Genomic DNA, 6,374 nt, shown 5'->3' with positions numbered 1-6,374 from the left:
AACCTATTATTATTATTGTTGATGAGGAGGGTACGCGCCCTAGCACCGATGCCAAAGGCATATTGTGCATCCTCGTAATCAGGCCTTGAATAGGCCTGTAGCTGCAGCGTAGCTAAGAATTCGCTCCACCGTGAGAGAGGAGACCCTCGAGGGTTCCAGGGTGTGTGAATCAAAATATTCTAATCTAAGCGAGGCGAAGTAGTCGCACTCGCAAAGTACGTGGGCGGATGTTTCTTCCATCTCCTGACACGACCTACAGAGAGGGTCGTCGGCAAAACCCATCAGATGGAGGTGCCTATTAAGCCGGCAATGCCCGGTCAAAAGACCGGTGGCCAGCCTAATATCCCATCTGCCGAGCGAAATTAGGTCCCTAGCACGAGACCTGCAGGGACCATCGACAAACAACTTTGTCTGTCTCTGGCCCTCCATGCTGTGCCAGAGCTGATTTTGTATGACAGTCAACCTGTCATGCAGACACCGTTTGACGTGCCTGTAGGGGATGGGGACGGCCGGCTCCGGCCCCAAGAGCTTGGCCTCCGCACCCCTTTTCGCAAATCTAACGGCTTGCTCATTGCCATAATATCCGCTATGCCCTGGCACCCAGTACAGCAGAACCCTGTTGCAGGATGCCAGTCGCGCTAGCAGGTCGAGGCAGCTACGCACCAGTTGAGAAGAAATCTGACACTGGTTCAGAGCGTTCAGGGCAGCCTGACTGTCAGAATAAATTCTCACAGTCCGTCCGGTATACCCTTTGTTAATACAGTAATCTGCGCAATAACAGATCGCGGCAATTTCAGCCTGGAACACACTAGCGAAGGTGCCCAGGCAAGCAGAAAAGCCGACCCTTGTGGTTTGACAGTAATAGCCGGCGCCAGCGCCGGAATCAGTCTTGGAGCCATCGGTGAACCAAATGGTTTCACCCCCAGTGCCAAGAGGCAGCAGGTTAGTCCACTCTGCCCGACTGGGGAAGTGGATACTGAATGGCTTAGTGAAATCAAAACTGGTGACGGTTTTGTCAGAGCACATCGTAAGCGACGGCTCAAGTGCGGCGTACTCCCGAAAGAGCTTCGTATGGCTGTAATCCCAAAGTCTTGGAACCCAACAGCCACTAATGTTGAGCCTGTAGGCTCCCATGACAGCCTCCTCCTCAATGAAGAGATGAAGAGGAAGCATGTCGAGGAGCACCTCCAGGGAAGCAGTTGGGGTCGATCTCATGGCCCCCGTAACACCAATGCAGGCAAGCCTTTGAAGCTTGCGCAGGGCAGCCTGCACCGTCTTAAGCCGGACCCTTGTCCACCAGACAAGTGCCCCGTAAGATAGTATGGGTCTGATGATCCCAGTATAGAGCCAGTGTACAGCCTTGGGGTTGAGGCCCCAAGTCTGGCCGACAGAGCTCCTGGTCCTCCAGAAGAGCATCTTGGCCTTCTTAATACACCGATCAAGATGCGGCTTCCATGTGAGTCTACAATCAAAAGTCACCCCCAGGTATTTCACCTCGGAGGACTTTGTCAGGACCTGGCCAAAGAAAGAGATATCATTGAACAGATCCTTAGTATTCTTCCTCGTAAAAGGAACAAGGACAGTTTTATCAGGATTAACGGTGAGGTTAACCGCCTGACACCATTGCTCCACGCTAGAGAGAGCAGATCTCATAAGCGCGGTAACAGTATCCGGGAACTTCCCCGTAAAGACTATCGCTACATCGTCCGCATACCCGAAGCAGCAACAGCCCCCAGCACCCCCGAGCCTCCCCAGGAGCTCGTCCACCACCAGGCACCACAACAGGGGGGAGAGCACTCCACCCTGAGGGCAGCCCCTGCTGGTAGTCACCCCTAGATAGTCCCCAAGGAGGGACGCCGACACCTCGCGGTCGGTAAGCATGGACTTGATCCAGCGGCCAAGAGTGGCGCTGATGCCAAATCTCTCAACAGCTTCAGTAATAACCGAGCTAGAGACCTTGTCAAAGGCCCCCTCGATATCGAGGAAGACAGCCAGTGAAATTTCCTGAAACTCGAATGCCCTATCCAGGCAATTCGTAAGGCCGTGAAGGGCCGTCTCAGTGGATTTGCCTTTTTGGTAGGCAAATTGTGAAGAAGAGAGAGGAGTTACCGAAAGTACCTCGTCTCTGATGTACCTGTCCACCAACTTCTCCAGAATTTTGAGGAAGAAGGAGGTCAGGCATATGGGTCTAAATGCTTAACCTAACTTACGTGGACTTCAGAAAATAGGCTTAAGGGGCCAGATAAAAAAGGAAAAATGTGGTAATAATTGTTGTTGAAACATAAAGGATATTGATTTTCGTTTGGGATTGGCGGTAGGTCGGTCCTTAAGCAAATGGTCCGAGAGTAGTTAAGCCTTGCTTTATTCTTTAACGCTGCATAAAGATTTTTTTCTTTCGCACCATCGGCTACCGTTATGAATAAAAATTAATGGACGATTTTATTTTATCATTCACGTTCTAGTGGTGCACCTTACCACCCTTCTTCCTATACTCAGGCAGGTGAATGTCGGCATTTTGGTTCCATTAAAACCTGTCGATTTTCGCGCTATCTAGCGTTAGAGTGAAGCAAATACGATTTAAAGCATCATCTAAAATTTTGATTTCCATGTGGCATACTGCGCGTTTTATGGTACTGTACTTTCTTAGCCTATTTAAAGACTTTGAAATATCGCAAGCCCTCAAATTTAAAAACGTGGGTATTATTTAGGCCTACCACCCTACCCATAAATCCTAATACCTTAAGGGTTTTTCGTGTACAATATTTAAAGGCCGCATTGTAATAAGAATTTGAAACAGCTAGCGAGCTATGCTTCCAGGCATATCCAATGATCCAAAGCTAACCCTAAAAGAAATATTGTTCCCTTGTCGAGCGTCATTTTTAACCCTTGGCTAAAGTTTTTCCATCGCTTGAAACCGCTAATGAGGTGCCTCTAGCAAGAATATTAAAAAAAATCCAGCCCAAGAGAACATTGAAGAGGAGCGCTAGAGACTACGTTCGGTTCCTGATTAATGGCCTATTCATTACAACTTTCATTGTTTGGTGTTTTGCAGTCTGCTTGAAGATTAAAATTATTATATATCCGAATCTTAGCACTAAAAAACTGGATGTTTTTTAAGAAAAGTCAGGAAATAAGTAATGAATATAAAACGTTCCATTATTGACATTACTTTGTCAAAAAGCACCGCTAGAGGCAGTAAGAGTTGGCTAGTCTCCTAGCGTGTAGTGAAGTGTGTCGTGGCCTCTTGGAACGAAGGAAGAGACCCCTCCGAACCTGCGCCTTCATTTCTCTACCACAACTAGAACCTTAACTTCCAGGGTTATTAATTAACGCTTAGTCTTCTACTCCTTTTTGTAGATTCTCGTTACTCCAACCAAAGGATACTGGGGAAGCGAAGAGACATGAGCTCACTAGGGACTGCGTCCTTTTTTTTCTTCTTCGTGTTTCCGAAATCCCTTGACGTGCAGTTTCTCAAATTATGCGCTCTTCATCAAACTGGAACGAGGACTTCCCTGCCACGTTATCTCTAAGAGATTTTTTCTCGTAAAAATCCTTTTAATTGATTTCTCGGCTTTTATGAATAATTTATATCAAAATGAAGATGAAGAATTTATACGTGTACTATCTTGGAACGGTTATTGACGTAAGCTATACCCCTTGGCAAAATGTGTGGGTGAAAAATGGGTCGTTCTTAAAGTGCGTTCAAACCGATTAGGTATTTTCACAGTAGCTGAACTGTTCAACAACATACTTCGTTAGATACTAAATTACCGAGACTATCGTCGTCCGCTACGTTTCATGTTGAAATTTTTTGTGTCCCAATTATTTTTACACAAATTTTCTACCTAAAACTGCAGACATCTAAATTCGTATAAGATTGACAGCATCCTTTTAAAAGTATATACTGTTAAAAAATGAGTCCAATCACAGTCCAAATTTGCACAAAGTAATCCAAATTTGGATGGCAAGAGGTGTAAGGGTCCAATAATGCTAGCTTTAATCCGAAAATGGATGCCTTCGATTCTTGGTGCTAAAGCTATCCAAAATTGCACAAAGTATAGACCATATTTGGATGGTAAGTGATATAAGGGTCCAAAAATGCTAGCTTAATTCATCCGAAAATGGAAGTCTTCGTACCTTCCATACTATCTCAACAGAAACGCCCTAGACCCGACCAAAGGGGGGTTAGTATAATATAAAAGGGTAATGGTAAGAGGGGGGGGGATTAAGTAATATTTGAGGATTACCTCCATACCTATTTACCTTGGCATGCAATTATCTCTCTTTATTGATGAACAATTGCAGGAGTTAAAACAAAAGACAGAGAGGCACGTTAGGTACAAAACCTCTCCGTGACATTTGTCACCCGGAGAGGTAAAAATTCACACTTGAAACATCTTTTCATGATTTACCTCAAAACTACTTCTCTATTAACTAATACTGCACTCTCCAATTCCATTCAGTATAAATCCCAAGTCTAGATCGACCTATACCAACTTTCATTTCCTAGAGCCCTAGACATGGACCAACACAAATTTCCTCGCCCACAACTAAAGCCATACCTGTTACCAATCCATACGCTAAAAGGAATCATTGTGACCCGTATCTTCCATGTTAATTACTTGGCGGGTTTTGTGGGCCGGGCTTGAGTGCTCTCCATCTGAGGTATTTCTAATTCTGATTTCATTGGCGGGTCGTCTGCTTATTTTAGTAGCACATGGGCACCGACTAATTAAAACTGCCTGAGTAGTGACAAAGGCTAATAGCATAAGTAACATAATAACCATAAGTATGACAATTAGCCAAAACTAACTATAAACCTATTTTCGGGCCTTTTACGTCATCATAAGTTCGCGTCCAGCACAGAGACCCCTAGCGGTGGAAAATGAAGCGACTTCCACCCCATATCGGAAATCCAGTTCAGAGGTTTAAAGAGACGCTATTGGGATTTGAGTCAACGGTCCTAAGCCTTGGTTATATAGTTGATTTGTATTGACTTTTTACCGACTTTAGCGCGACCACATTACGAAGTTGAAAATTGCACTGGGTAGATTTAGTTACTGAATATTTGGACTTCAAAAGGCTTATCATTTTTGGTGCTAAAATATCCGACTTATGACAATCTCAAAGTCAAACATACAAACACCGCGACCGCGCGAGCTCGTACAATAAATAGCAGACGAGCTATTTCCGACACAAATACGTTCAAGGAGATGGTTTATTGTGATTGGCTAAAATTGTAAAACTATGTCATTCGCCAAAGACCAGCATGAAGTACTCGGCGGGGTTGCAAGTCCTGGCCTGATGTAAGTGAGAGTGGTAGTGTTGATTATAGGTTTCATTTTGAAATTTGCATTATTACAATAGGAAGAGTCATACTTATGTTTATTATGTTACTTATGCTAATTGACAAAGTCTGCTTTCTCTACAGCGAATAAACTCGGCCTTACTTAAAGCTAAGGAATTAAAATAAACAGTGAGAATGTAACGTTCGTCAGTGGGAATACATAAGGAGTTGTTTCCTTGGAGTCGTACTTTATGGTATGGTTAGTTCCACTGAAAAAAAGAAAGAATATTTCCATTGTCTTCCCCTGAAGTATAAGAGAGAATCGCTAGCATCAGCGGCTTTCTCCCTCTCCCATCCTGGTATTTCATAACCAGTTCCTTTAGTTTTGTAATGCGATTTAAAAAAAAATTATTGTCAAAGAAATCAATTAAGTCCTTATGTAAAACTTTCTCCGATTTTTGTTTTAGACGTAAATCACTAGAGAATCAAAAACATTTTTGGGTCGGAACCAAATGAGCCGCAAACATTTCGTTGTAACTTCCTTAAATTCCATAACGTCGTGCCAAACTGAGGAGGATCCAAAACCCTATATAAAAATCAAGCCTTCAACTGGGATAGTCTGGTCATTTTCAAACTGAACCTATCTAGGGACTCAAGTCCAAAAATAAAAATAGCTTTTTTCGTGCGTGGCCTAGCTCCGGAAAAAGACATTTACCAAAAATAAAAGGATTGTTATGAGGCTGACAAAATAGGGGGAGAGGGAGGGGGTTTGGGGTCCGCGGTCGCGGTCGCGGTGCGTTAGTTCCCGCGACCAGACCAAAAAAAACATGATTAATGCACGCTCTCTCATACCCGTTACATGGTTCACAAGTATCTGGTTCGGTTTCCTCAAATGTATAAACACATCTGTATAATAGAACATTTTTCCTATACATAATTAAGTAGCAAAAACCCACAATGCAATGTACGTTAATGCTAGGCATACCACCCATTTGTCTCCTGTGAAGTTTAAAAAATGCTGCTGTCTATTACCATCTTTGTGATCCTTAAAAGAATAGGCAAAGAGATTTTTTTCAACCAGAGTAAA

Source organism: Phalangium opilio, unplaced genomic scaffold (genome assembly GCF_054372755.1).
Source record: "Phalangium opilio isolate 3A_F unplaced genomic scaffold, DU_Popi_V2 ptg000009l_1, whole genome shotgun sequence".
Classification (NCBI taxonomy): Eukaryota; Metazoa; Arthropoda; class Arachnida; order Opiliones; family Phalangiidae; genus Phalangium; species Phalangium opilio.
The sequence above is the reverse complement of the archived record's forward strand: the minus strand, read 5'-3'. Positions refer to the sequence as shown.